The following is a 9,957-nucleotide window of genomic DNA, read 5'->3' on the forward strand; positions in this document are numbered from 1 at the left end:
AGGAAATGAGTGACACCTAGCCTCGAGAGTTTAAGGGGTTTTTCAAAATGCAACTAAAAACTAAAGCATAGAATATTAAAACAGAGATGAATAGGAGGCTTACAAATTAGGAATGGATTTCTGTATATAAAGTTTAAAAGTAAAATTGTTCTAAACATTTGCCTCAAAGTACAAAAAGGAAAAATTAGAATTACCAAAGTTATTTCTTAATTCCTATTTCAGTTTGGTCTCTTAGGTTTTTTTTTTTTTTTCCATAACAGTTCCCAGCAGATCCACAAAAAGGAGTGAGGATTCTTTTAAGTTTGTCAGATGTAACTTTGGCTCTTAATAAGTTTCAGGTGAGAATATGCTTAAAAGCTACTACTATGTTGACTGTCTTTTTGCTTTTAACTGGAGTAAAATGGCCTTTTATGAGACTCATTGATCTGAAAACTGGTTTGAATCCAGCCTAGGCAGATGAAGGTCTCTGTGAGAATGTCACCTCTACTCAGCCAGCAGAAGACAGAAAGAGCAAGCAGACCTGCTTTAGGATTCAATGTGGCAGAGTGCTAACCTTGAGCTGTAGAGCTGAGGGACAGCACTCAGGCCCCAATTTCAAGTCCAGCAACCAACTAAGGGAATTGCCAATGAGGCATTGTTTCCAGTGTGGAGAAGACACTCCTTGGACGAAAGTAATGGAGGAGCATCCAGAGACCGTAAGCCACTGCTTAGAAGGCAGAAATAATGTCAGATCCTTGAGTCATTTGTGCATGGCCCTTCAAAAATTGGTCAGAGCCAGAAGGTCATGGGAAGATAGTTTGTAAGCATATCTATGACTGAAAGGGACAGGAACTTGTCAGTCATCTGTGATATTAGTAAAAAGCTAAGGTTGCAAAATGTGGAGGATAGTTTAAATCCCAACCCTTGTATGTGCCAAAAGTTCTAATTGGCAGTAACTTTTGAGCTGACACCACCTACATGAAATTCATCTTCTCAGGAAAAGTTTGTAAACATGAGAGTGTGTTTCTATTGATATCTGTCTGAAGGCCTGCATAGGTATCTCAGACATTGTTAGGATTACTAGAGATCACCTTCCAAAGCCATTCATAAAGATCCTTTTGCAAACCAGAAGACTAAAGAAGCTCCACTGCTGTAGCCAGAAAAATGGTCTGTGCATTTGTCAAATATATTTGTCAAATATATTTGTCAAAAATATTGTTCTTAACCTCTTTGTAAAATAGGCTAAGTTTATAGGTTCCTGGCTAGGTAGGATCAACACTCCTGAGTCAGCTTCAAGAAGTGACAGAAGATGAATATTTGCCCATCATCCCTTATTAAGAACAAGGGAAAATATTCACTTTTTAAAAAATGTGGCAAAATAGACAGAAGGAAAAGGCATGGGAAATAATAGTACAGGCCTGAGTCCTCAATATCTGCTTAGAAAATCCTAGCTTTATTAAAAGATCTATTTGTTTAAAAAGTTGTCATCTTGGTAAATTGTCCTGGGCTATTGTGTAAATTGTCTTAAAAACTAGTGGAGTCACAGCCTGCCAAACGTATGCAATGTATCCTTACCAGTCTATCTAGGAATTTGCAGTCCAGCACGAGATGTGACAGCCCCTTGGAGCCACTGAGAGACCCTGCTGTTGCTGCTGCACATCCTAATGGGTAAAGTTCAACAACAGCCTGACAGTTACCTGGAGGAAATCTACATCATCACTCAGATCACCTCCACCGTGGTAAATGTAGACTGCACTCCTGACTGATTCCATCACCTGAAAATGCTTCCCGGTTGAAAGCTGCTACAACTAAGATCCTGTGGGACATTCTCTTGGTAATATGCAGTAATTCTCTATACTCCCACAGTAGACATTGGAAACGAGGATATCACTGGCTTGCCTTAGCCTTTGGAGTCTAAAAGCCACACAAATACATTAGTTTTTATTCATCCTAACTTCAATTCAACTCATCTTTCTAAAAATAGTTTTTAGTTTCACTCATTATCTTATCTTTCTTGTAAACCTAACCCTAACCCTCACCGTAATCATACTCTAATCTTAATATTATTAGCACTTTTCTATTTCACATTCATCCTAATTCTAACTCTACTTGTTATTCGAAGATTTACTTTGTTTGACCCTAAATTTTCCGTTTCCCTAATGCTTACACTAAGCCTAGCTGGAACTAAAACCTAACTTTCACCCTAATGATAATCCAATTCTAATGTTTAAGAAAAATACTCTAGCTTTTAATTATTCTAATGAATACTCCAGTTTTCACTCTGGAAATGAGTTTCAGTTTGCCCTAATTTTCACAAATTTTCTGACTCTACCTCGAAAGTTATCTTGTTCCCTAACAGGAGTCATTATATGACTTGTCCTCATATTCTCTTACCAGGAAAAATACTGTAGTTTCCATTGATTCTGCCTTTTTCTGAACCACTGTATCTGAAAACAGTTTCAGATTTACTTACCATCTAGTCCATTACTTAACGCTAACTCTCAACCTAAACCCGTCTGGAAAACACTCATTAATCGTTACAAGAATGATCACTGAGAAATAAATATAATGATAACGTTCTAGTTACTATTCAGCCTCATATATTTGCTTCTACTTGTTAGTGAACACAATTTTATACTAAAAGCTTTATTATTCGTAACAATAAATATAATCAGAAGAAAATATTGACCCTAATCTTAATCCAAATTATATGACAATACTAACACTAACACAAGTACACTAGTTTTCACTCATCCTTCCAAACATAGGTTTAAATTTTTCCAATATCTTAGTCATTTTCTAACCCTAAACGTAATCTTTCTTAACTGGAACGTTGAGAATAACCATTAGCCTAATTGTGAGTAGATTCTAATATTAATAGCAATACTCTAGTTTACATTCATTCTCATTCTTACCAGGCTTATATTAAAATTTACCTTCAATTAGACCCTCATTTTTTTTCTCCTTCACTCTAAGCCTAACCATGGCTGGAATCCTAAATAACCATTACCTTGACACTAATCCTATTCCAATTCTAAAATTTATGAAAAATGCTCATTTTGTGCAATCCTAACTGAAATTCCATTGGTAATTCTTGAAATAAATTGTAGGTTTTCTGTAAACTCTACAGATTTTTCACTCTTAACTCTGAATGTATTTTGTTCCATAACAGGCATCATTATACCCATTGATCTCAAATCTTGATTTTATGAAATACATTGTACTTCCATTATCCCAGCTTTTCCTGAATTCCTACAACCTAAAAAAAGGTTCAGCTTTACTTAATATTTAACATTTCTTTTTTTTTTTTTTTTTCTTTTTGTCGGTCGTGGGGCTTGCACTCTGGGCCAGGGCATAATCCCTGAGTTCTTTAGCCCAAGGTGTGCGTTTAACCAATTGAGCCACAGCACCGCTTTTATGTTTTATAGTGGTTAATTTGAGATAAAAGTCTCATGGACTTTCCTGCCTGGGCTACCTTTGAACTGCGATCCTCAGAAAATAGCTTCCTGAGTAGCTAGGATAATAGGCGCGAGCCACTACTTTAACCCATTTCTTTACTCTATCCTCAACTCCGGTTAACCAGAAACCTAATCCAAATCACATTCTGATTGAACACCAAATGGTTGATGTAAGGAAAATTGTCTAGATTCTATTCAATCACACATTTTTTTGGCTTCTAATTCTAATTGGAAAACTAAAATTCACCTTAAAGCTTATCCTTCCCTAACCCTAACCGGAAAAAAAAGTATCTCACACTTTAAACCAAATTATATCTGAATATTTAAAGTAACACAGACTGGTTTTCATTCATTCTTCTTAAAATATGTGGCAGTTTTACACAATGTCTTACAGATTTTTCTCATCCTGACCGCGTTCTAACTGGCACACCTTTCCTAATCCTAAGCCTACCTATAACCGAATCATCATGTTAGTAGCAAGCCACTTTTTTCATATTTATCCTAACTCTTGCTCAGCGTGTAGGTCTAACTTTTACTTATATTTCGAACATAGATTTTTAACTGTTTTTCTATGTCCTGTCAGGTTTTATTTTTCATTATTTTAAAAATTTTTATTTTGTTGAAAAGATGCTTTAAAGAGGGATTAGTTACATATATAAAGTAAGGAATACGTTTCTTGTTGAGCATTGTTACCCCTTTCTTTCTTGTTCTCTCACTATCCCATCCCTCCCCACTTCTCATACCTTTCCCTTCCCATGGTATAAACTTCATTTTCAACATAGTGTCTTTTGAGTATCATTGTTGCAATGGGTCATCCTGTGATGAACCTAAATTTTCTATTTCTCTAATCCTAATTCTAATTCTGTCAGAGATCCTAACCCTAATAATAATAATAATGATAGCTCAATTCAAAAGTTAACAAAAGATATTCAGGTTTTTATTTATTCTATTAATTCACTGTGCATCTTGAATTAACTTGCAGTTTAGCTTAAATCTTCCAAATTAGTTTATATGTGCATATATAAAGATGTAATTTTATGTGAAAAACAGAAGATCTTTGGAAGAAGGAGTAATAAGAAAGAAATAGAGGGAGTATAATCAAATACCGTTAAAGATTTTATGGAATTGTCACTTCTGACAATTAATATCTATTAACAAAATAACTAAAAATTAATAAAGAACACACTGCCTTCTAATGTTCTTTAAGAGAGCCATGATCTATCTTCTGAAAAAAAAAAAACTCGTGTTAGATAAACTTTGTCCATGCATAATTTATATTGTTTGCCAATTATTTAACTTAATGAATAAAAATTTATCAAATAAGATTCCATGACAAAAAAATATAAAACAGTTACTTAGCAATTGTTTGAGAAAAAGTTATTGTCATGAGTTTTAAGAAACGGAATTGCTATTTCCCTACAAAGCAATGACTTAGGTTTACTAATCTAGTATTTGTAGTAAGCTTAGAGAACATAATTGGCATGAAAAACAACTAACTGTACATCTTGTTTCTTGAATGAGTGATATTTTAAACATTGTCTTTTATTCAAATAAATACTTAGGTTTACATTTCAAAGTAAGTTCAATTTTATCTCCTTTCAGAACAAGTACTTACCCTGCAATTAAATGTACTAGCATATTCAGGTATTTAGAAGCTAAATTTTCTATGTTTTATACGTAGCTCTACATATTCAGAATGACATGATTTTTTTATTCATAAATGTCTAACGTCAGATTTTTGCTTCATCAATATAAATTGTCTCATTAGGTTGTAGTGAAGGCTCCAGTAGCCAGAGTGGTCAAAACCATTTCCTGAATTCTAAATTTTAAATCAAATCATTTTTAAGCTTTGATAATATCATTTATTGTCTCTTCAGAGCAATTAATCTAAAACAAATACTACTTTTAAACATTTCACTCACATTGTAAAGAATATTAACATAGGTCAAAAAAAGACTAATTATTCCAGACTCATCATATTTGGTGATCTTAGTGTGAAGAATGCAGAGAGTAGAAGGTTCTTACACTCAATAAATAGTTTTGGTTAAATTAAGTCATATATCTGGATTTCTAATTTGGAGGTTAATCACATGGAAACAGGAAAAAAAGTACTTTGGAATCAACAGAAAAAGATATTTGTGCATGTACCACAGTTGCTTTATTTGTTTGTAGGTGAACACTGGACTTCGATTTCTATCTTAGCTGTTCTTGTGAATAATGTGAATAACAATGAATTACAGATATATTTATGAGTTACCCAGAGAGAAATAATCACACGATTGGTGGGACAGATCATATTTCAACTTTGGATTTCTTTAGAAAACTGCATACTACTTTCTACAATGAGAACACTAACCTGTATTTTGACCAAGAGTGTCGAAAATTTCCTTTTCTCCACACTGTCGCCAGCCAACATTATTACATTTTGAGTTTTTTTAAAGGGCAGGTTTTTACTGTGTGCAGTACCCAAGACTGGCCTTAAACTCAAATCCTTTTACTCCAACCTCCAATCACTTGGAATTACCAGCCTTTACCTCCACACCTGGTTCCTTGGATATTGTTTATGAGTTATAATAGTTAAGAAGTAGTATCAAAGTAATTTTGAATTGCATTTCTCTAATGACTTCTGCTCACAAAGCATTAAGCTAGCACAAAAGTTTTATTAAATACAAATTTGTAAATCCACAGGCAATTTTCAGGGCTTTTTGGAAAACATGTCTATTCAGAACTTTTGTCCATTTTTAATCAAGTTTCTTGTTAATCTCATCTTTAATCTCTCTATAGAAAATCAATAATTAATTCAAGGTAGTAGAAAGGAAAAAAATTAAGCAGCTCCTAAAATTTTTAAATTTTTAATAACATGATATTGCTTAAATCATTTTCTGTAAACGCTTGAGACTATGTAACTCAATTTAGTTAGACCTTTTACAAGGCTATATATATTTTATTTATTTTACTTTGATTGTTCTTTCCAAAGCCTGTACGGCTAATTTCACTTGCTTTCTTTCAGTCTCATGTAGTACAGATTTCAAACTGAAGAATAAATGGAAGGAAGCAAACAAAAAATACAGTTCCCCTCATCTGATGATGCCTCTACAAGAATGAGGAACGTGTTCATCCTTCTAAGGACCTATGATAAAATATCAAAAAGACATTTTATTCTTCTAGGTCTTCCTTATCTTTGCTATGTAACTTAAATGATGTAAAACACAATATACTGCTCAGATACTTTTATGTTTTATCAAGTTTGCATATTTTTATATGGATTTCACCTCAGTCTACAACATTCCTTCATTGTTCTGTCTCTGATATTTTTACACTATCACGACATAAGATAACCAGTTTGATTTACAGCATGAGAAGTTATCCACCTGGCTTCCTTGGAAGCTGAGCATGGTCAATAGATATTACTTCTGGTTGCTAACACTACATGTAATGGTTTCTGTACTACTTATCATATTCTAATTAGTATTTAAAAAAGAATGCTGGCTAAACTCAAAGGACATTCATAGGTTTATGTTAAGTGTTTCACAAGTTTTATTCTCTTACTTCTTAAGATAACATTTGGTATAATGCTAATGTTATTACCATTGTAGTGTTGGGAAAAATTGTAGTAAAAAACTGTAAGTGCATGGCCCAAAGATACACACAGTGAGGAAGGAAATGAGTAAAGTTTCCAAAAGTCTTTCAGCAGTACCAAAAAGGTGGGTAAAATCTCTCCATTCTCTTATGCTCTCAATTCAATATTCATATTGTCCAAGAAATAATAGCATAGCAAATATTTCCCATGGTGATTGTTTTCTGTCACATTTTGTCTTCAACACAGACTGTGTTGGTGACATTAGGTTATCATGCACAGAGCTGAGCTTACAAATTGAGGTCTGAAGACAGCCAAATTTCTTCTGTCCCACAGTTCCAGTTTCTTTTTTAAAAAGTACTAAAACTTTTAAATATCATCACTTACTATCTTTTAACAATCCCCAAACGAATTAAATTGACATATAATCACTCAAAAGGCTTTCAAATTCGGTGATGATTAAACAGGCCCCCATGAAGTAAATTTTCTTTTACTTTTAAAATTGTTCTAAAAGCCTTGTGCTGGCTGGTCACACCTATAATCCTATCTACTCTGAATATTTGCTCAGGAGATTGAGATCTGTGGATAACACTTGGGAGCCAATCAGGGCCAAAAAAAAAACTTCATGAAATTATTTTTCAAAATGTTTAATGAACTAGCAAAGAGCCAAGAATTGAGATGTAGCTTATATCGTAGCTCACCAATCTAGATAGGAAAGGCCTAGCAAGGCCTTGAAGCCCTGATTTAAATTCTGAGCATTCCAATATACATGCATGGTGTTCTCATGCACGTGCGTGTATACTTGTGCGCTGCCGCACTCACACACACACACATTTATTCAAATTACCTTCATATCAGTGTTCTGAATTAATTTCTTTGTTAACAATATTATATGTGTAAAATAGAGGAAATAAACTCTTCCATCTAAGAACATTTTTATATGTTTTTTATGGTAATAATACTGTGCAGAGGGGTTACATTTACATGAACATGGAAACTAGTAAGTTTCCTAACAAGCATTGTTACCTCCTCCTTTATATTTCCCCTACCATCCCTTCCCTCCCACCTCCACAAGTACACTCCCCTCCCCCTTCCTTCCTCCGCCTAAATTGTAAAGTTCATTTTTCAACATAATGTCTTGTGCATCTCATTGTTACAATGGGTCAACCTGTATCGCTATTTGAGCATTTTTTTCCCTTCCCCTCCCCAAATTAGAGAAGCATACATACAAGATGTAAGTGTACCAACTTCAAATACAGAGAAAACAGGGGTTATAGTGTGGGGAGAAACGTACAAAAAACAAAAAAAAAATGACATCCCACATTATAAGTACGTTAGAAACAATAGCAAGAATCAAAAAACCACTTGTGTCCCTATCTTGGGGTTCAATTTCTTTAACATCATCTTATCTGGTTATATGCACATATCTTTTGAACTTTTCTGCTTATCCCAGACATACATTCGTTATTGAAAATAAGGGAAATCATGGGACCTATATTTCTTTGGACTTGGCTTACTTCACTCAATAAATTTTTTTCCAAGTCTTTCCATTTCCTAACAAATTGGGCGATGTCATTCTTTCTGATGGAGGCAAAGAATTCCATTGTGTATATATAACACATTTTCTTGATCCATTCATCTAATGGGGGCATCTGTGTTGGTTCCATATCTTAGCTATCGTAAATAATGTTGCAATAACCATAGTTGTGCTGGTAGTTTTAGTATAGTCCTTTTTATGATCATTTGGATAAATCCCCAAAAGTAGGATTACTGTGTTATAGGGGAGTTTTATGTGGAGTCTTCTGAGGCACCTCCATACTGCTTTCCAAAGTAATTGAACAAGTTTACACTCCCACCAAGAATGCAGTACGGTTCCCTTGTGGCCACATACGTTTCAGCATCTGTTGCTGTAAAATTATGGAACGCTCCAAGACTTTGCATGTCATCCTTGCGCAGGGTGCATGCTAATCTTCTCTGTATCGTTCCAATGTTAGTGTATGTGATGCTAAATTGAGCACAGAACAGTTTTTATATATAAAGTATAATTTTTAATTGATTTTATTAAGCTAGGCAATTCAACAAAAAGTAAGTTCAAAAGAATTGTTGTGAAATTATAGAATCATGTATTTCTTACATAAGCACACATTTAAGAATAAAATCAAGATAGACATGCCAAAAACAAAATAATTCCAGATATTTGTAGTTCAAGAGATGTGTAGGAGGAGAAATTCAATTATTCTATACAAGGCACCTGTCAAAATGAACATTGCAGCAAGTGTTAAGGTTTGTTAAAAGTTTTAATGTTTTAAATATGCTTAATTTTGGGATTTTGCTTATATATGCCAAAAATAGGACTGTTTGGCAGGTATAAAACTTTTCTGTAAAGTATTTAAGATTTATGATAGCAGACATTAAGTACTTAGTATGTACATTTCAGAGTTTATGGAAACTTTATTAATGAGAAGTTGCAAAGTCTTTGTGTAAAGGAGCAGAGTGAAGAGTTACGACTTTAACTACACAGTTTCTGTTAAAACTTTAGTGATTCCTTACTTTATTTGTTAGCAAGGAATAAATGATGATATAAGCCATAATGTACACATGTATGTTATTATTCACACACATACATATTCTCATGTATACATGCACTCATGGAGAAAGACACATAATTACAGCCAACACAAGTTTCACCAGTTGTTGAATATGCCTTAAAAGGAATAATTGGAACAATATATGGTGAAGATGTATTTGTCCCTAAGAGTTCATTTTCCACTCTTCTTATCTCTTAAAACTGGTAGTTTTAGAGAGATTTGACTTTCAAAATGCAGTACAAGTGATAGCAAGTCACTTGGAAACCTCAGTAAGTATAAGTCATATGGTGTCTCCCTGCTCCTCACGGAATGCTTACTCTTGTAGACATTCTTAACAACCAAAATAGCAGGAGAA

General features: G+C 33.8%; 1 non-coding gene across 1 annotated transcript; it reads right to left on the reverse strand.

Moving 5' to 3' along the window:
- Positions 1-8,925: 8,925 nt before the first annotated feature.
- Positions 8,926-9,032, reverse strand: LOC122096940. Its single transcript, XR_006145442.1, has one exon. It is a non-coding gene; the product is annotated as a U6 spliceosomal RNA (small nuclear RNA).
- Between the last annotated feature and the right edge of the window lie 925 nt (positions 9,033-9,957).

Source organism: Dipodomys spectabilis, unplaced genomic scaffold (assembly GCF_019054845.1).
Source record: "Dipodomys spectabilis isolate Male_0828 unplaced genomic scaffold, ASM1905484v1 ptg000404l, whole genome shotgun sequence".
Taxonomy (NCBI): Eukaryota; Metazoa; Chordata; class Mammalia; order Rodentia; family Heteromyidae; genus Dipodomys; species Dipodomys spectabilis.